Source organism: Schistocerca serialis, chromosome 7, assembly GCF_023864345.2.
Source record: "Schistocerca serialis cubense isolate TAMUIC-IGC-003099 chromosome 7, iqSchSeri2.2, whole genome shotgun sequence".
Lineage (NCBI taxonomy): Eukaryota > Metazoa > Arthropoda > Insecta > Orthoptera > Acrididae > Schistocerca > Schistocerca serialis.
The window spans coordinates 584,438,280-584,461,411 of record NC_064644.1 but is presented as its reverse complement, the minus strand read 5'-3'; positions in this window follow the sequence as shown (position 1 = coordinate 584,461,411).

Below are 23,132 nucleotides of genomic sequence, written 5' to 3'. Positions count from 1 at the left end.
ATGATGATGATGGTGACAACAATAAATGAATGTTACAGTTGATAAGGTGTATATAGGTTCATTATGTATAATTCATGATTAACTACGTCTATACATTAAATTTAAAACTAAATTTCAAAGAGGCAGAATGACTCCCAAGTCCTTACCTTCATGAGTTAACATTCCAAGTACCACTGATAGTCTTCTATAAAGTGAAAGAAACTTGTAGCATTCTGAACTATTAGTTTCTTCCCTGGGAGAGGTTACAAATAAGCAGTAGATTGTCTATACCCTAGAATGAAAGGGACAGATCTGTTGTGATGACGAGGGAAAGTAAAGATGAAGGGAAAGGCAGCAGAGAGCGAAAAGAAGTTAAAGTACATGAATAAACCCTAAGGTAGCTGCAGTGCAAAGATGACAAAAAGACCGAGTGAGAAGTAAAGTTGTATTAAGAAGAAGGGAAATGAGAAGTGAAACGAATAGTGAATTTGAAAACTGTAAGGAAATTGAAAATGTGGTTGGTGAAACTCAAACATGGTCAGGGGCAGGGGGAGAGAAGGATAGCACTAAGATAAAAAAGTAATAAGGGGAAACCAAGTACATAAGAAGAAAATAAAAATTTATAAAAAATAATAATAAACATGAAAGAAAGAGAAGAGAGTATTGCATGTCAATTGAGGTTAAATCCCAGAGGGTGGCAAGATGCAAGGAAGTGTTGGAGAGAAGGTTCTCACCTCTGGAGTTCAGGGAAAATAGTGTTGCGTGGAAGATCAAATAGCCCATGTGGTGTAGCAGGCAGTCAGATACCTTGATTAATGCTGTAGAACATCCTCAGCAACTGGTACTGGCTGTCTACAACGTGAACATTTCTTCTGTATTCATTCATGTGCTCAAACAGTTTAGTGGTGACTTTTCCTGCATAATACACAGTGCAGTGAATACATTTTAATTGGTAAAGAATGTCTGCTTTTTCACATGCTCATCTGCATTTGAGATAGTAGGATTTACCAAGGTAAGTCAAGAGCAGGTGGGTGCAGGTATTACTGTGGGAATGATTACAGAGGTAGGAACTTTGGGATTGGGATAGTTGTCCAAGGCTGTCATATGATTGGTCGAAGACTCAGATAGGGTACTAACTGCCTTGGTGAAACACAAAGTCTGCAGACTCCAAAGGGATTGAAGGTAAGAAACTGCAGTCTTAAGTACAGGCATCGTTTAACAGCCCCTGCAGTATGCCAAGTGCTTTTTCACTACAGTATCATTAATGTGCAGGGCCTGTGACCTAAAGTATGCTATCTGTAAATTGTCACTCCTCATTTGCTGGTAGTTTTATAAATCTGTCAACTCTTAATAGTTTTTCAGACACCGCTCATATTGGAAAAAAATTGTGGTAAGGTCTTATGGGACCAAACTGCTGAGGTCACACACTACTTAAACTAACTTACACTAAGGACAATACACACACCCATACCCAAGAGAGGACTCGAACCTCTGACAGGGGGAGCCGTGTGGACTGTGTCAAGGTGCCTCAGACCCCATGGCTACCCCGTGCAGCTCATATTGGAAATGCCCATCCTCATCTAGCGATTAGGAACTTGGGGAATCCAAAACGGTCTTTGACTGGGAAACTTTTTTATTTTATGACATTTTTCAATCTGTTAGATCAGCATCAGATACATTTATCTTCTTAAACTAGTAAACAAAACACACAAAGCTCGTAGGCAAGATAAGCACAATCAAAAGACAGAAAAACATGACAGTACTCACCCGTAGTATATGTCATTATCAGCAAACCAGACTGTTTTTGTATAATTTGATGGTCCCCACCCTGGGTACAAGTTTTTAAAGTTTAGTTTACTTATTAATTAGACAGACAAATCTGATGATCGTCTAACATTGTCCTCAGAGTCTTTTGCAATGGTATACTTCAATAAAACCTTCTCGGTTTACAAGCCATGTCACTTCAAATAGAACACTTGAGCTTTCAACAACTACCTCCACCATCATCACTGGGAGTTAAAATCACAAACTGCTGGGGCTCACATGTTGTTCTGCTTACATAGATGAAATAGTAGTGTCTTGAACCTTCCAGAGAGGGCAGAAGTAATGCATGTACAGAAGGCAAGCTCTGTCCCGCTGTGGACCCAGTGACATCAGGTAGCACAAAGGGCCGGCGTCATATCTGAAATGCTGCTCCTACATCCCTACATCTTCATTTTTGCTCAGTTTTCTGTACTACAACAAATGGTATGAGATGACAAATGGCGCAAGCATGAGATCCGCACTGTCTCCAGCTGTCATGAATGTCTTCATGGAGTGCTTTGAAGAGCAAGCTCTCAACTCTGTAAAGTTGTGTCCACTTTGCTTCCTATGGCATGTTACAAATCTTATTGATATGTCCTCATGGTGAAAATGAACTACAGCAGTTCATCAACATTAAATTTACTGCTGAAATGGGGAGGGATGGCAAACATCCATTCTTGGATGTTAAATTGAGGATGGTTTGGTCATTCAGTGTACATGAAATCCAAGCACACTGATCGGTACATTAATGCCAATATTTTTACCACTCTGTATGCATTAAGTGGTCCTGAACACGTTAGTATCCAAGGCAAAGATTATTTCTTATGATGACCACTTAGAGTCTGAATTTCAGTATCTGAAGCATGTGGTCAGCGAAAATGGTCACAGCAAGGGAGAAACTGCAAAAGCTATTGGGTGCCACAAAAGTTGCCCTGTGATTCAGCAGGAGAGGCAGAGCTGGCTGCACTCCTTCCATGCTGTGGGGCAATGGTTGGCAATGTGGGATGCATGCTGAAGGGACATGGACTTAGACCAGTGTGCTGGTCTGCCTCCAAGACATAAGATATGTTATGCCCCATTAAAGACAACAAGGTGTTTGAGATCATGGTATGTATGGTGTCCTGTATGAGTATGGTAGCATTTACGAAGACAAACTCTTCACACTGTTGCTCAGCAGTGTGCAGAGCAGCCATGTGATATTAAATAAAGGGAACTTGAGAAGTTGACCATTGCTGAACATTGCCATGGATGTAAACTACAATTTGAAAATAGGGGAGTTTTGACTCAAAAATCATCATATTGGGATTCTGTTACAAAAGAAGCAGCTGAAAGTAGAATAAACAGCAATAACTTTAACAGAGACAGGGGAACACACTTAGCAGGTTATGGGGGTGGGCTTTGGACATTGAGAAAAAGCAAAGGGCAGTGGGAGCAGCAGTTTCAAATGTGGTGCAGGCACCTCATGCCACCTGATGTCACTTGGTCCCACAGCAGGATGGAGCTGCTATGAACTACCTAACTTTCCTTTCACACATGTCTCACTTTGGCCCTCTCTGGGAGATTCCATATGATGCTATTTCATAAGCAGAACACTGTGCCAGCCCTGGCAGTCCGTGATTTTGAACTCATGATGGTGGTGGTGGTGGTGGTGGTGGTGGTGGTGGCGGTGGTCGTGGTGGTGGTGAAGACTGTTATTGAAAGCTCAAGTGTTTTATTTGAAGTGATGTGGCTTGTAGACAGAAGACTTTATTGATGATCTAAGAAATCAAAAAACAGTTTTTCTCACAACTTTTTTGTGAAAGCTGGCATCTCTTTTCAACTTATGCCATAGGTTGTTCGAACCTGATCTGAAATGCAGAAAATGGCAGACATCAGAAGAAGAACTGCTACTACACTGAACCATTACTGCACAAAACACCAGCTCCTGTCTTGGCTAGGTGTTATTTCCAACTGAAATAATTTTATGCATTTCTGATCAACTTCCTTCCAGAGTTGCATCACTGAAAGAAATAGCATTCACTGGAGATACAGTGCTTACTAATTTGTGGCAAACCATACTCACTAAGTTACACTGTAAATCACTATGGTCTTTACTGCTAGATACACTCTCAGAGGTGTAGTTCTAGTGATAGCTACAGAACAATATACCCACTACATAGCCTCTGCAAGAAAGTTTTGTCATTTTTGTATAATGGTCACAGGGGCATCACAGGAATGAAACTTCAGTAAGCCTTGATGTTCACTGTCCATTGATAAGAATATTGAACTCCTCTTACATAGTTGGATAAAATGATATGAATCAATACAAGAAGAGCTCTCTCTGTCTACAGCTGGAAAACTGCCAGAAGATAAAAGAAGTTATGATATTCCTTTTCCTCCATAGTTGGATACCCAAAGGCTCCAACCAATTAATTGCTGCAAGTGTTGCATCTATGAAGCCTTTCCAGATACCCATAAATTCTCTATTTGACAGTTGTTGAAAATGTGCTCCAGTGTTTGTTTCAAGGTTCCACAGCTGCAGCGTTCATCATTGGTAATTCCCCATCTGTGTAGCATTGCTTTAGTCATGGCATGACCAGTTCTCATATGGATGAGGGAGCTCCATATTTTTCTTGTTTGGTTCACACCCTGGAGTTGGGTCATTGGATCTATAGTATCTAACTTCTTATGACCTTGGATGGATGTCACTGAGTTCTCCATTCATCTCTTAGATTATATCTTTCTGGGGCAAATTGGCCAGTGTTTACCCAGATTGGTTTTCTAGATTACAATCAAGTATTTGGCAAGTTGTTCAATGTTTCATGAAAAGGTAAGTCTCTGGGTGTTTTAAATTTCACCCATTCATGTGTTACTAAGCAGATTTGGAAGGGCAATATTAGTGAGTACTCATGGCCATGGTGTTGGTGTGGATGTGTGAGTTCTTGTCATAATTCCTCATCACATCCATCAGAGGATGAAGAATGTGTGGGGGACAGCAGGGCTGTCAAAAACCATCGTTTTGGTATGGTGTACTAAGTTCCGCATTGGTTGTGATTCAACATGCACGTCCCATATCATAAATGTCATAACACAGAGGTTACACCAAGTCAGGTGTGAGACAGTCAAGCACCTGCCCTATAGGCTTGACTTCTCCCCATGCAGTTATGAAATATAGCATAACAGTTAATTAGCAACTACTCGTTTACGATTCTCAGTGATCTCTGGTGCTGCAGTAGCTATAAAATAATTTGAGTATTTGCTCCACCAAAAGTTGCTGAGGTCTTGGCAGTGTAGCTAATGATTTGGTAGTGCCAAAAGAAATTCCAAGAAATTCAGGTTGATATGATGTCTCTCTTTCAGAATTACACTTTCATTGAGCAAAACTAACAAAACTGGTTCACAAAAATCCGTTGGAAAACTGAGACCCTGACAACTCATTTGCCACTGCTTGTATATATATTTCCAACAACCACTGCTTACACCATCCATTATTCGAAACAGAAAATTTGTCGATTACAGTCAAAAACTTGCTGGTGTATACCAACTGACCACATCCAGTTATGCAATAATTTGTTCCTCTCACACAGCAACAAAGTTTTGCATGGGTTTTTACTTTTTGGTTTGAAATTCATAAAATATGTTCAATAACAATGCTTTTTATTAAGTTGTTTATATCATGAAGATTATAAGTTGGAAAATGTTCCTAACATTTGCGTGAGTTTATTCCATAAATACTAATGAAAAGCTAGTTTCACTTCTCCTAAAAGGTATTCTAGAATTACAAAATCAGAATTGTTTATGTTTTATATTCGAGTACTGACTAAAAAATCAAACTTGAGCAGAGAGATATGTATGCTTGCTAAAGTTCAAATGAAGTTAATGATACTATGTGGTTTAGTATAGCAAAATTGAGTTCTAAAAGACCAGATAAATGAAATAAGATAGTTACAAAACTTATATAAGACTATAAATGGCAGCCTGATACCTGAGGCCAACACTTCATGTTATACTTACCATAATGATGATATATTGCTATGTTCCAACACTACTCCCCCTCCCCAGACTATTGTAGATGAGTATCAGATATGATACTCTGTCAAAAATGACACTTCAATCAATTGCCAGACACAAAGTACAAAAGTCTCCAAAAACTACCAATCAGCAAAACATGAAGTTGACTTCAGCGATCATCAAATGTTACAGTGAGCGTACCTGATCAGATATGCAGAAACTATGAACACATGCTCAAGCATAGCTTGCACAAAGATTCAAATTACACCTTGTCCATTTCCACATAATTTGAAAATGAAGTAAATAAATCAATTACACAAAATTATAAAAAAAATACACTCCTCTGTGTTATATACTTGTTCAATGCTTGAGAAGATACCAGTCCACTTGTAGTACTACTACCTTCCAGATTCTTTATATTACTCTGTTGCACCCAGCACACAGTCTGTGTGTTCAGTTATTTCTGCAAAAACATATAGTTGACTTTTAGTCACTATTTACCACCCGACATACACAACATAGTGTACTAGGAACCAGAACAGGAAACAGTTACATACAGTTGATGCTCGAATACCCAGATACACAATGTGATCAAAAATATCCAGACACCTGGCTGAAAATGACTTACAAGTTTGTGGTGCCCTCCATCGGTAATGCTGGAATTCATTATGGTGTTGATAACAGCTTCCACTCTCATAGGCATACATTCAATCAGGTGCTGGAAGGTTTCTTGAGGAACAGCAGCCCATTCTTCATGGAGTGCTGTACTGAGGAGAGGTATCGATGTCGGTCGATGAGGCCTGGTATGAAGTTGGCATTCGAAAAAAAACCTAAAGGTGTTCTATAGGATTCAGGTCAGGACTCTGTGCAGGCCAGTCCATTACAGGGATGTTGTTGTTGTGTGACCACTCTGCCACAGGCCATGCATTATGAACAGGCACTCGATCGTGCTGAAAGATGCAATCACCATCCCTTAATTGCTCTTCAACAGTGGGAAGCAAGAATGTGCTGAAAACTTCATTGTAGGCCTGTGCTGTGATAGTGCCATGCAAAACAACAAGGGGTACAAACCCCTCCATGAAAACACGACCACACCATGACACCACCGCCTCCAAATTTTACTGTTGGCAGATAATGTTCACCGGGCATTAGCCATACCCACACCCTGTCATCGGATCGCGACATTGTGTATCGTGATTTGTCACTCCACAAAACTTTTTTCCACTGTTCAATTGTGCAATGTTTACACTCCTTACACCACGTGAGACGTTTGGCATTTACCGATGTGGTGTGTGGCTTATGAGCAGCTGCTCGACCATGGAATCCAAGTTTTCTCACCTCCTGCCTAATTGTCATAGTACTTGCAGTGGATCCTGAAGCAGTTTGGAATTCCTGTGTGATGGTCTGGATAGATGTCTGCCTATTACACATTATGACCCTCTTCAACTGTCGGTGGTCTCTGTCAGTCAACAGATGAGGTCGGCCTGTACACTTTCATTCTGTACATGTCCTTCCATGTTTCCACTTCACTGTCACATCAGAAACAGTGGACCTAGGGATGTTTAGGAGTGTGGAAATCTTGCATACAGAAGTATGACACAAGTGACACCCAACCACCTGACCACGTTCGAAGTCTGAGTTCTGCGGAAGGCCCATCTGCTCTCTCACAATGTCTAATGACTACTGTGGTTGCTGATATGGAGTACCTGGAAGTAGGTGGCAGCACAATGCACCTAATATGAAAAACATATGTTTTTGGGGGTGTCCGGATACTTTTGATCACATAGTCTATAGCGATTACATTCAATAGTCTCAAATTTGATTATTATTACACAAATGTGGTTTTATAGATGGTAGCTTTCTAGCTAGATAAGTTTTGGTCAATTTTATCAATACAGGTGCCTGTGTGGTAACATGACAATTCTTAAATATCATCTCCAAGACAGAATAGTTTGTAGACAGCACGATAGTTTGTGCTTTCATTGACATAAGTAATTTTCAGTTTCTTTTCATGTTTGCATATTCATTTTGACATAACACTTGCTATCTCTGCTAAGCTGTCCATAACTCACAAAACATCAAAATATTAAGTAATAAAATTTTTTGTTCAGAAGGAGGAAATGCAGTGCAAGCATATGCTTTTGGGCTAGTGTCCCCCGTATGTCAGCAAGTGTGTTTTCATAAAGTAATGAATTAACAATTAATAAATTCCTTCCTTCAGCTTCTCAGTACTGTACAACTATGATCACCTAAGGTACGGAATACTGCACAGACACATGCCTTCGTGCAAGTATTCCCTACACTGATATGTGATAAAACTTCATATAATGAAAAATCAATATGTTCTGTGTGCAAATTATGTAAATGACAGTTATTAATCCATTCAGATGTGTCTCTAGAAGTGATAGCTTATATGCAAATTCTTTTCAGTCAACTCCTTTTCCGATCTAAGAATGTTATGTTACAGTAGCTCAACAACTATCATTTACCAAACTAATGCTCCTCTCAAATTCCATAAATGTACTGTGTAAATAGCATTCATTGTGTCTTCAGTACAAATAGTCCTTTGACATAACATGCATAAAATGTACTCATCATGTCTCATTAGCAGACTTGCATTTCAACAGCTCTGTGATCTCCCATAAATTATTCATATAAGGTTTGCAATTAAAAACCTCTCAAAACGCAACAAAAGTGAAACGTTTGTATGCAAATGCATTTCTCGACAAACAAGTAAGCTCAAGTATAAGTTTACAAGTGTGCCACTGAGGCTATGTGTCTTTACAACAGCAAAATGTGAAATACCGGTGTAGTAAAGTACCATAAAACACAACAAAACTCTCCAATCATCCTGGTCCCTGACCATTAATCTTACAATATGTGAACAACACATTTATACAACAAGAAAGTAGGAATGAACATATCTGACAAGAACATTGACAAAATGACTTCACAAACTGCAGTGACTCACATCACTCAGACAATCTGTCCTGTGTGCCAGGTGGTTATAATTAAACTTTCCCTATTTCACACATTATAACACAGAAACTAATTACCATGTGAGGTCCAAACTTGGTAGCATTAATGTCCTTGAGGACATGGGGATGAGAAATAATGTAGAATCAGTTCAGTTGAAACACTTTAAATGTGCCGCTACAGTACATCATACCATTACATACTGGTACGATTAATGCTACAAAATGGGCTCGACATGGTGCCCATCAGTGCCCGGAATAGTCTGAAAGCACAGAATTGAATTCTGCACAGCAGAACAAAGCTTGTCCGTAGGTATGATGGCTACCTCTCTAGATATGCTGCACTTTAGATCAGCACAATCAGCTGATAATTCGATCATTTCGAAATGTGTTTCAGAGAAGCTGGTGAACTTCATGAGTGGTGTGTGGTAGGATCTCATCTTGCATGAACACTGTTGAGTTCAATGCATCTCTTTCCTGTAGGGTGGTATGACATGCTGGTGAAGCATATCACAGTAACGCTGGCCAATCATACTGCATTTTTCTGGCCCTTGAGCGCCAACCTATTCAACAAAGAATGGGCCAATGTTGAATGTTGCTGTGAAGCCACACAATCAGTGCCATCTACATAATAATCACTTACAACATCAAAATCTCTCTCAGTATTATTCTTACAAATCACAGAAACATCACCAATCTCCTCAATCTCAAAGATCATAGAATCATTATCAATGTCCTCAGCCTCACCACAACAATTAACCCTCTCTGCTTCCCCTTTTGGCACGAGATTACCAGACTCACTAGTTTCAACATCAGAATGAATACATTCACTCACACTTCCATAGTTTCATTACTTATAAGGTTCTTTATACCATGAAGATCAAAGTTGCCATGATCATCAACACTTTCACCCCTCACATTTTTACTATTCTCTTGACTATATAAATTATTAAAAGTCACCCAGTTTACATTGATATCTTTGCCTAGTTTCTAAATTTCTTCTATTGTATTCATCAAACTTCAATGCCTCCAGAATTTACTATCGAAACATTATCTGCCCACCTGCCGAGTCCCCCTACTATTGAATCTGTGGGACCTCATATCGCTTTCTCTGGTCCTCTTGTGTTTTGCTCATTCCAATGATTTTCCCTTGCCCCAAACTGTCACGCATTTGTTGAGACTATCTTCAGTCACCCTGACCATTGCCTCTGCTGTTTTGTCCCAAGTTATGACATTTCCTATTCTCTCTCTCCCATGGTATAATGCCCTTATCTATTTCTCTGTTTCTATTCCTATCTCTATCACTCCACTGATTTCATCTCCCATGATAAACATTTCTGAAGTTATTTCCATCTGCAAGTCCCCACTGCACTCTAGCCGGAAGTCTCTTTTTCAAAGTATCAATCTGAGTAAGTTCAGCAAATGGTTTGTTTAATTAAATAAATCTCTTAAATTGTTTTTTCAAAAAATGCTTCCATGCATTTCTCCCCATCTCTATAAATTGACCCAATCAAAAATTCACTCTTTACTCTTGCTACCATTCCCCATCCTAAAACTTCTTTAGAAATTTGATTTTTAGATCAGCAGTCATACTACTTACAATGTTCTCTCTACACTGGTGTAAAAAATCAACATGTTGAATTTTACTGTCACTTGGAAATTGCCTAAGTGAGAAGTTACCTCACAAGCCAGCGCAATTACTGCTAAAGCTTTTACCTCAAGAATTTTCCTGCAGCTGAATAAATTTCTCATTCACGTTTCTAACTACATGCATCTATATTGATAGTTACAGGGATTTTTTTTCCCCATTGGTGATTTTGGAGTGTAACACTATTGCTCTGTTCTCACAATGGTCTTCTAACCTTTCAAATTTAAAGTCTAGGTCTGACTTCCTGTTATTTACTGCATTTTTTTTGTACATCACAATTATTTATTATGCTTTACTGTACAACTATGAGACTGTGTTTGACATGAGCAATTTCTGCATTGAGTTCTGTTTCAAGAGTAGTTTCCACAGTCTCAACTCTAGCATTAATCTGTTTCCACCCCATTTTTAAGCTTTGTAATCTCCTCTTGTTTGTGATTCTTGTATTCTCTCTCTCTCTCTCTCTCTCTCTCTCTCACACACACACACACACACACACACACACACACACACACACACACACACACACTCTTATTTGTATGTACACCCAAACACCCAACTACATTAATACACTATATCTAAGTTTAACCTATCCATTTCCCATTTTAAATTTTCTAACCTGCCTACCCGATTAAGCGATGTGACATTCCATGCTCCAATCCACAGAATGCCAGTTTTCTTTCTCCTAATAACGACGTCCTCCTGAGTAGTCCCCACCCGGAAATCCAAATGGGGGACTAGTTTACCTTCAGAATATTTTACTCAGCAGGATTTAACCACACAGTAGAGCTGCATGCCCTTGGAAAAAATTATGGCTACAGTTTCCCCTTGATGCCAGCCATCGCAGTACCAGCACAGCAAGGCTGTTTTGGTGGATGTTGCAAGGTCAAATCAGTCAGTCATCCATATTGTTGTCCCTGCAACTACTGAAAAGGCTGCTGCCCCTCTTCAGGAACAGCACATCTGTCTGGTCTGTCAACAGATACGCCCCCATTGTGGTTGCACCCATGGTACAGCTATCTGTATCACTGAGGCACACAAGCCCCTCACCACGGCAAGGTCCATGGTTGGGGGGGGAGGGCGGGGGGGGGGGGGGCGGGGGGGGGGGGGAGGAGGAGGAGGCAGTAAAGTATACAGTTGGATATATTGGAAAAATTCAGAAATGCACAATATTTCTAAATAAGTTCACATTACTGATGGAACGAAACATATAAGCAAATAACATACACATTTAAAAATGTATTACTAATGTAAAAATACCAGAGGACTACACACTCATTACTAAAGTAAAGCAGTAAAGGTGAGACACTTCTGTATTAAAGTGCTCAGGTTTACATAAAAAGTACAGAAACATGGATAGGAGAAGTAATGTGGAAATTCAAAAGTACACATTTAAAAAAAAAAAAAAAACACAGAAATAATACAAAAGTAGCATTACATTTAAATTCATTGGTAAAGAAAGACATTAAAGGTGACAAGAGGAACATAACTTCTGATCAGATGAATACAGGGTTATAAATACAAAATCAAATAGGGGTAATGCAGAGGTATGTTTAATAGTGAATAACAAAATAAGAACACAGGTAAGCTACTATAAACAGCATACTGAATGTATTATTGTAGCCAAGATAGACATGAAGTCCACACCAACCACAGCAGTACAAATTTATATGCCAACTATCTCTGCAGATGAGGAGGAGATTGAGGAAATGTATGAGGAGATAATAGAAATTATTCAGATAGTTAAGGAAGGTGAAAATTTAATAGTCATGGAGGACTGGAATTCGACAGTCAGAAAAGGAAGAGAGGAAAAAGTAGTAGGTGAATGTGGACTGGGGGAAAGGAATGAAAGAGGAAGCTATACTGTAGAATTTTGCACAGAGCATAATTTAATCATAGCTAACACTTTGTTTAAGAATCATGAAAGAAGGTTGTAAATGTGGAAGAGACATGGAGATACCGGAAGGTTTCAGATTAATTCAATAATGATAAGACAGATTTTGGAACCAGGTTTTAAACTGTACAACATTTTCAGGGGCAGATGTGGATTCTGACCACAATTTAACGCTTATGAACTGCAGATTAAAGCTGAAGTAATTATGAAATGACAGGAGTTTAAGGAGATGGGACCTAGATAAACTGAAAGAACCAGAGTTTGTAGAGAGTTTTAGAGGGAGTGTTAGGGAATGACTGACAAACGGAATGGAATACAGTAGAAGAAGAATGGGTAGCTTTGTGAGATGAAAGAGTGAAGGTAACAGAGGATCAGTTAGGTAACACAAGAGATATTGAATTTAATCAATGAAAGCAGAAAATATTAAAATGCAGTAAATGAGTCAGGCAAAAGGGAATATAAACGCCTACAAAATGAGATCGACAGGAAGTACAAAATGGCTAAGCAGGAAATGCCAGAGGGCAAATGTAAGGATGTGGAAGTATATATCACTAATGGTACGATAGATGCTATATATAGGAAAATTAAAGAGACCTTTGGAGAATAGAGAACCATATGTATGAAAATCAAGAGCTCGGACAGAAAACCAGTCCTAAGCAAAGGAGGGAAAGCAAAGTTGGAAGGAGTATACAGAGCGTCTATACAAGGGAGATGTACTTGAGGGCAAGATTATGGAAATGGAAGAGGACGTAGAGAAAGATGAGGAGAGAGATATGATACTGAGTGAAGAATTTGACAAAGCATTGAAAGACTTACTTCGAAACAAGGCCCCAGTAGTAGACAACATTCCACTACAGGTACTGATAGCCTTCTGTAAACCAGACATGACAAAACTCTTCCATTTGGTGAGCAAGATGTATGAGACAGGCAAAATACCTGCAGACTTCAAGAAGCACATAGTAATTCCAATTCCAAAGAAAGAAGGTGCTGACAGGTGTGAAAATTACCAAACTCTCGGTTTAATAAGTCATGGTTGCAAATCGTTTAGAAAGAGAAGAATGGAGAAACTGGTAGAAGCCGACCTCAGAGAAGATCAGTTTGGATTCTGGAGAAATGTAGGAGGCAATACTGAGCCTACGACTTCTCATAGAAGATGGGTTAAGGAAAGGCAAACCTATGTTTATAGCATTTATAGATTTAGAGAGAGCTGTTGACGATGTTGACTGGAATACTCTCGTTCTAATTCTAAAGGTGGCAGGTGTAAAATACAGGGAGTGAAAGGCTATTTACAACTGCACAGAAACCAGATGACAATAGTAAGGTTGAGGGATGTGAAATGGAAGCAGTCGTTGAGAAAGGAGTGAGACAGGATTGCAGCCTACCCCCAATTTTATTCAATCTGTATATTGAGCAAGCAGTAAAGGAAACAAAATAAATATTTAGAGTGGGATTAAAGTCCAGCGAGAAAAAATAAAAACCTTGACGATTGCTGATGACATTGTAATTCTGCCAGAGACTGCAAAAGGCCTTGGAAGAGGGGTCGACAGAAGCGCCCGATCCAACGCGTCGGCTTTGACCCGTGACGTAAGGGTGTTGTCGTGTGTGACGTCATGACGGCGCGGAGTTTGGTTTGAGTGTGGCTGTCTCCAGTTCTGTTTTATCTTATTTTATTTACTTTTCTGATCTGTTCGTTCTATCTCGTGAGATTTTTTTTTAAATTTAAAAACACTTATTACTTATTTTAATTATCTGTTTCCTCGAATTTCTGTTTTAGTTTATTATATTTATCTTTCTGATCTGTTCGTTCTATCCCGAAAGATTTTTTTTCTTTTTTTTAACAAGACAAAAAACACTAATCAGCTACTGAAGCATCTTTATCTTCTATGGGTTGCAGGGGTTACGACCCCTGGGGAGGTGGGTGGGTATTCAGGCATGGCTGTCTTCACTTACACGTTGTAGCTACGCAAGGCGTCTAAATTTGTTTATATTTAGTTTGCCCCCCACCCAAAACACCCCATTTCCCGCGCTTGTCCCGTTAGTGTCATTAGGCTGCTTGTGGAAAGTGTGTGTGTTTGTTTTTGTTTCCGCCATATTTGTGACGTCATGGGTCAAAGCAGACGGGTGGGATCGGACGCTTCCGTATTTCCATTGTACGGAATGGACAGTGTTTTGAAAGGAGGATATAAGATGAGCGTCGACAAAAGCAAAACAAGGGTAACGGAATGTACTCGAATTAAATCAGGTGATGCTGAGTGAATTACGAGGGTGGTTTGAAAAGTTCTCGAAACGTAATAGAAAAAGTACATACACCACTGAAACTTATTTTATTTTTCATTATAGTCTCCTTGTATATTAATGCACTTGATCCAAGGATGTTGCAGTGCCTTGATCCCATCTCGACAATGAGTTTTCTCTGGGCCTGCAAAATAATAGTTCTTCGTTTGAAATGAATCTTCGTCCACCAAGAAAAATTTGCAGTTTTGGGAAGATATGGAAGTCTGACGGAGCCATATCAGGTGAATAAGGCAGGTGTGGCAACAATTCATACCTCATTCGTGTAATTTTGCGTTGGCGACAGCACATGTTCTTGATCCAGCGTCAAGAGTCGCGGCACTCATCTTTCTGATAATTTTTTCATTTCTAATTCTTCAGTTAAAATGTGATATACCCTTTCAGATGATATCTGGCAAGTGTGAGCAATTTCACGCACTTCCAATTGGCGATCCTCCATGACCATTTTGTGCACTTTTGCAACAATTTCTGTAGTAGTGACACATCTTGGCTGACCACTGTGTGGATCATCTACACTCTCCCAACCAAACGTAAACTCATTTGTCCTCTTGGCAACAGTGTATTCTGGAAATTGGCATGAATGTCCTTTGCTTTTACACTTTTCTTTACGAAAGACTTAATCACTGTTCGAATCTCGATTTTTCCTATCTTCGCAAATCACTGCATGGGAACAACAACAGAACCGAATCACCGCCACTGCTCTCTTCCAACAGCACTGACGTGTCATTTGTTTACCTGCAATAGTCGAATGAATATCACGTGAACACCTCGTTGCGCTAGCGCTGACCTCTCGTGGTGATTCCGAGAACTTTCGAACGAAACCTCGTGGATTAGGAAATGAGATGCTTAAAGTATTTGATGAGTTTTGCCATTGGGCAAAAGTAGGAGGATATAAAATGTAGACTGGCAAAGGCAAGAAAAGAGTTTCTGAAGAAGAGCAATTTGTTAACATCGAGCATAGATTTAAGTGTCAGGAAGTCCTTTCTGAAAGTATATGTATGGAGTGCAGCCATGTATGGAAGTGAAACGGGGACGATAAATAGTTCAGACAAGAAGAGAATAGAGGCTTTCGAAATGTGGTACTACAGAAGAATGCTGAAGATTAGATGGATAGATCATGTGACTAATAAGGAGGTACTGAATAGAATTAGGAAGAAGAGGAATTTGTAGCACAACTTGACCAGAAGAAGGGATCGGTTGCTGGTGGGACATGTTTTGAGGCATCAAGGGATCATCAGTTTAGTACTGAGGGAAGTGTGGAGGGTAAATATCATAGAGGGAGACCAAGAGATGAATACAGTATCAAAATTTTGAATGATGTAGGTTGTGGTAGTTACTCGGAGATGAAGAGGCTTGCAGAGGATGGAGCAGCATGGACAGCTGGATCAAACAAGACCACAACAATCATTTTAGCAATGTATCATCTCATCTCCATTTTTGACTTGCCCAGCATCATCAAGTGCTTCTCTACACACAACATATTATCTACAGGTTAAATAAAGCAACAAAAAATTCTACAACTCTCCTGTTTGAATCTGTAACTTCAGTTTCGTTAAAACCAAGGAAAGTTGAACAAGCACTCACATTAACACTTCCTACTGCCTCGGTGTCACGAATCTGATTCTGTGTTGCCTCACTGTTTACGTCGATTTCACTTTCATTATCGGCGATGTTGTTTAAATTCGCAACATTGTTGCTGTTCCTGATTTACTACTGGCACATTGTCTTGGTTACTATTGTTCGCCATATCTTTAAACAAACGCAGTTCTAAACACTTGGAATGAAAATTTCAGTCCTCACACTAAAATTCTAGTCTTCACACGTAATTTTTAGGAGGCAGAAAAATACTGAACAGCCAAAGTACTTATCGCAATTATCCGCGACGATGTAGTTCCATACTACAAACGTCATTTCCTTCATTGTGTCCACTTTTTAACTGTCGTCTCTATAATCTGATTTATTCTAAATTAATATATATGGCCCATTTCAGATCTCCACCCCAGGGCTTTCTTTTAAATTGTCCATTGTATCAGCGTTCATTATTGCAAGAATCAACCTGGAACTCAAAATTCTGTTAGCAAACCTCATTAGCAGCGCAGCTCCCAGCCCCACCTCCATCTCAATGGTAACATACTAGTGGCAGGGCGTAACAGTTCATCACCAAGTACTCATCTTCGCTTGTCAGCGATCTCCAGTGCTGCAGTAACTACAAAAGAATTTGCGAGTATCTGCTCAACCAAAACGTGCTGCAACTTCCTAAGGTCTTGGCAGTGTAACTAATGATTTGGTAGCGCCAAGAGAAATTTCAAGACGTTCTGGTCGATACGATGTCTTTCTTTCATAATTACGTATTTATTACGTGAAACTGACAAAACTGGTTCAGAGAAATCTGTCAGAAAGCTGAGACCCTGCCAGCTCATTCGCCACTGCTCATATATATACATCCAAAAATCACTGCTTACGTCATGTATTAATAGAAAATTTATGGATTACAAGAAAGAACTTGATGGTATATACCGACTGGCCTCATCCAGCTGCGCATTAATTTGTTCAAAATGGCTCTAAGCAATATGGGACTTAACATCTGTGGTCATCAGTCCCCTAGACTTAGAACTAGTTAAACCTAACTAACCTAAGGACATCACACACATCCATGCCCGAGGCAGGATTCCAACCTGCGACCATAGCACCAGCGCGGTTCCGGACTGAGGCGCCGAGAACCGCTCGATCACAGCGGCCGGCCATTAATTTGTGCTTCTCACATAGTAACATACAGTTTTACACTGCTTTTGGCTTTTAGAATTGAAATTCATAAAATATGTTCGATAACAATGCTTTTTCAGGTCATCATGGTCATCGAGGTCATTAATTGGAAAATGTTCCTAAATTTGCAAATGAAAACGTAACTTCACTTCTCCAAGAAAATATTCTGTATTTACAAAATCAGAATTATGTATGTTTTACGTTGAAGAATCGATTAGTCATGCAACAGAGATGTCTGTATACTTGCTAAAAGACCTGTAGAAAAACGTCTGCATTCGGTACTCAGTAACGAATATTTTGGCTGACTCGAAGTTCCGAATCGTTACTCATAAATTTGCTTCGTTACTTGCAGCTATCGATACGATCTCTGTAGCGGAAACCAACAAAGAACATGCGTATATTGGAATGCGACAACGACGAATGCGATACGAAACGTACGGCGTTGCCACTATATTCAGCATGCGGGATGGAAGTCGTTACCATAATTTGCGTCCGTGTCGGCTTGCTTGGTTGTAGTCTGCCGTATTCGGAAGATTTAACGATGCACGCGCATTGGCAGTTTAGAGAATATGATTTGAGTTGTACAAGCTTTGTTGTCGTGTATATTTAGTTTCATTTAAAATATTCTTTTTGGAATTTCAATATTCTGTGTCATTATTTATGGTGAAGTGAGTAATTTATATATACCTCCTTGAACGAATTTTAAGCGTGTAGATCTATGATTGAGATGGTTGTCATTAGTTATAACATATTTTAGATCTTACTTCATCCGTGTTTGCAGATTAATCTTCGATGCTCTCCAGGCGCCTTTAACGCAAACACAGCGTTCTTAAATTTTTTACCTGCAGATGTTTCAGTTTAGTGGTTATTATTTGTGTTTTGATCTCGTGTAGTATAAAAAAGTTGTGGTCTTCAAATGCTATACTTTTTCGCTCATGTCGATATTATTTTAATTGCTAATGCCACAAAACACCGCTCAATAGTCCTGCTATGATCGATCACACTGGCGGCAATGGAAAATAGGCGACAGTCGTCACAAAATTCCATTTGTTCCAGGAGTGAACTTCGGGCCAAGCTTCCAAGAGAGAGTGCAGAAACAATACTTAGCATTCTTGACCCTTTTGTCGACCTATGACCCTTGTGTCAATCATGACGATTGTTTAATAGTTCTGTATTGCTGTTTTCAGTGCAAAAAGTGGAACTTTTTTTTTACCGAGGTTACCGATGGCTTGGCAAAGTTTGATCGTTGCCATGCCTTATATTAAGTGAAAGGTGATTCTATATCAAATGTGAAAAAATATCTTATAAAAAATATCGATCATCGTACGAGACTGTACTTACAATTTCACCAGATCCACTAGGGCCCACCAGATTCCAAGATTTTCGAGAATTTTCTTCTGGAATGCCAATTTCGTCTACATCAAAATCTCAAGTTTCTTCATTAAAACCTCAGCCTCAACAACAACAAAACCATTGCCACATTTATCATTTGTTTATTATGTTGATTGTTTGCAAAAACACTTCCCAACAGAAGAAAAATTCGTGTACACGTAACTTGCCAGACCGGAATCGATATGTATCGCTTTGAGCACCTTCTTCCAAGTTACTGAAGTCTGGTTTAAAATATGTTCATAGATATAATTAAAATATTTTTGATATAATAGTGATCCTGCTTTGAAATGAAGCACATTTGTCTTTGTGACTGTAGGCTTTCCCGGCGTATACTGCTGATGGAGGTTTCTCGGGTCTCCAGCCGGGTGGTAGAGTTGATATATCAACGCTACCACCTGGCTGGAGACTCCAGAAACCTTCAACTATTTTTTTGTTTTTAGCTTACATAGTTGATTGAAGAACTGAGAACATTAATCTCATTTCGCTTATCTGTTATTTAAAATACACATGTAGCATCTTGCATTTGTAAAAATTTGTGTTTAACTTCCACATTAAATAATTAAAACTGACTGTTTTTTTGTTTTTATTTCATTACTAAACCCACTTCAAACGGATTCATGCATAAAAAATACATTAAAGTACTACGATATAATCGTATGAATGCGATTGGATTCCACAGGAGTTTGACGGTATTATCGGTAACGTAAGTAACGAGTACTGTTGCTTTTAGTAGCGGATCAATACGGATAGACTTTTCTTCGTTACTTTCACAGCTCTGCTTGCTGAAGTCGGAACGAAGTCAATGACAGAATATGATTCAGTATAATAAATTGTGTTGTTATAGACCAGATACACGAAATAAGATTGTTACAAAATTTATATAAGCCTATAACTGTGGCAGCCTGATACGTGAGGTCAACGCTTCATGTCACACTTATCCTAACGATCATATACTGATATGTTTCAATTATCACTCCTTCTCCCTTTATTATCACTCCTCCTCCCTTATAGAAGGCCTTGAAATGTCGACATTTCCTGTCTGACGAGAATTTGCAGCAGGTAGTTAAAGGACTTCTTCATACGGCAGGAGACGGTATTATACGAAACGGGTATCTTCAACCTGATGTCTGATTGGCATACCGATTAAGGACTGATCGGTCTTCGAATGGAAACCTTTTGATCGCCGTTAATACAGAGTGATTGAAAACTCCTGTCACATGCTTCTAGGAGTTGTGGGGAGGGGGGAAGGGGACTTAGTACATGAAGTTTTGCTAAGGAACCGATGTCTCGAAATGTAAAATCAGTTTGAGGATCGGATCGCTTTCATACAGCGCGCTTCACGATACTCATACAGCGGATACAAGGAGCTGTGACCTGTCTGCTAAAGGAGTAGATGGCATGGGCAATATTTCGTGCGCTTGTCCTTGGGTTCTTTTTTGAGCGATGAAGGCTGTCCTCTTCAATGTAGAGATTGCAGCAAGTCGTGGAGCACCACAGCAACCCTCCTAGTTTCGAATGTATCAGTTTGTAGCAGCAGTTGTTGTAGCTGGATGAAAGGGTTTTGTGAGCTCATAATTACGACAGGGACTGACGATCCCCCCTCCCACCCTTTTGAGCTTGTGTGCATATCATGTCAGATCACCGAAGTTAAGCGCTGTCGGCATGGTCTAGCACTTGGATGGGTGACAATCCGGTCTGCCGAGCGCTGTTGGCAAGTGGGGTGCACTCAGCCCCCCTTGTGAGGCAAACTGAGAATCTACTTGACTGAGAAGTAGCGGCTCCGGTCTCGTAAACTGACATACGGCCGGGAGAGCGGTGTGCTGACCACGTACCCCTTCCTATCGGCATCCTGCAACGCCCGTGGGCTGAGGACAACAAGGCGCAAGGTGGCCGGTCGGTACCTTTGGGCCTTCATGGCCTGCTCGGGAGGAGTTGTTGTTCTTTTTTTTTCTTTTCTTTTTTTTTAGCATCTCATGAAATGAGAGATTTGAAAGTGACCCGATCTTCAAGCTTATTTTGTACCCTAACGGTACATTTCCGGACATGGGTTTCTTATCAGAACTTAAACTTCCAAGTCCTTTTACAGGCCATAGAAACTAGCAATAGGAATTTTGAATCACCCTGTATACCATGATGGCTTTATACACGTAGGAGTTCCTCCTCATTTCAGTGTTAATGTTCGTAGGCATCTAAATAATGGATTCCGTGACACATGTATAGGAAGCAGTGGACCAAAAACCCACAAAAACGACCTAGACTTTTTTTGTGGGGTAATTTTTAAGCTCTTGTGTACAGAGCACTAGTACGAGACGTACAGAGTCTATGTGGTGATTGTGGAAGACTGTGAAACAATATACAATTCTCTAAGAAAACATCAGCACATCAGGTACTAAATGCGACGTCGGGTTGATGCATGTACCGGGTGATCAAAAAGTCAGTATAAATTTGAAAACTTAATAAACCGCGGAATAATGTAGATAGAGAGGTAAAAATTGACACACATGCTTAGAATGACATGAGGTTTTATTAGAACAAAAAAAAGTATTGCTAGACGCGTGAAAGATCTCTTGCGCGCGTCGTTTGGTGATGATCGTGTGCTCAGCCACCACTTTCGTCATGCTTGGCCTCCCAGGTGCCCAGACCTCAGTCCGTGCGATTATTGGCTTTGGGGTTACCTGAAGTCGCAAGTGTATCGTGATCGACCGACATCTCTAGGGATGCTGAAAGACAACATCCGACGTCAGTGCCTCACCATACCTCCGGACATGCTTTACAGTGCTGTTCACAACATTATTCCTCGACTACAGCTATTGTTGAGGAATGATGTTGGACATCTTTGCTTTGTCTTACTTTGTTACGCTAATTATTGCTATTCTGATCAGATGAAGCGCCATCTGTCGGACATTTTTTGAACGCTTGTATGTTTTTGGTTCTAATAGAATCCCATGTCATTCCAAGCATGTGTGTCAATTTGTACCTCTCTACCTACATTTTTGCGTGATTTATTGAGTTTTCAAATTTATACTGACTTTTTGATCACCCGGTATATTTGCTAACGGAGTGCGTTTTGAACATTTCACACTGTGCTGATACGTTTTTTTCCTGTGTGTTTCCGATGGTTAATGTGTTCAAGTGTTGTAGAAACTTAGCTACAACATGGGAATAAAGCATTTCTGGAGCCATATCCATAGTGATACTTTCGCCGGTGGCCACTTTCGCCAACTTCCAACACCTGCAGCCGAGGACGAGGGAACAGTCGCACCTCACTCAGCGGCCGGGAGAGACGCCGACATGGGGGCTTTCTGCAGCCACGCAGGGAGTAGGCTGGCGAGTATTCTCACCTCGCTTATGACTGGAAACCTTGCAAAGAGCCTGGCGCATAATGAAACACGTGCAGATAACTGTGAACACCTGCAGGCACTAAAATAAAGCATAGACACAAAAGCGCGAAGAATACACATGTGGAGGCGTATGAACCCTCTGGCTGGCAACAGCCATTTCGACCGGACTTAAAAACCGAGAATGTGTCAAAAAATCATGCACTCCCTACAGTCTCTGCGATGGAGAGCAGACACAAAGCTCCAAGAATCGCACAGGGATGCGCGTGAAACTAAAGAAATGTGGAAGAGGTCAGACTGCTTTTTTTTAAAAAAAGTCTTGTTGACATTAAGGGGGCTGGTTATATGAGGGCAATCCCAAAAGTAAGGTCTCCTATTTTTTATAACTACATAGACGTGTTTATTTCTACAATGGTTTACATCATTTTATTGCTTGAACATTTAGCTATTTTTCGACATAATCAACATTTCTGTAGATGCATTTTTGTAGACGCTGTGGCAGTTTTTGTATGCCCATGTCATACCAGCTCGCCGCCATGCTGTTTCGAAAGATATAAACCTCTTCTTTCACCTCGTCGTCAGAGCTGAATCACTGGGACCACAATTAACGCTGACAGGTACTGTGAGGCTCTTGAAAAAACTCAAATGGACAATTCAGAACCGGAGAAGAGGAATGTCGGGCAAGGGCGTACACATTCTTCATTACAATGCTCGCCCACACATCGCTCGGCAAACCGTTGCTCTCCTGCAAACAGTTTCAGTGGAACATAATCACCCACACACCCTATAGCCCTGACTTGGCGCCCAGTGACTATCACCTGTCCCCTCGGTTAAAAGAACATTTGGCCGGAAAGCGATTCAGCTCCGAAGACGATGTGAAAGAAGAGGTTCATAACTTTCTGAACAGCATGGTGGCGAGTTGGTATGACATGGGCATACAAAAATGCATCGACAGAAATGGTGATTATGTCGAAAAATAGCCAAATGTTCAAACTGTAAACTGATGTAAACCATTGTAGAAATAAACAGGTCTATGTACTAATAAAAAATGGGAGACCTAA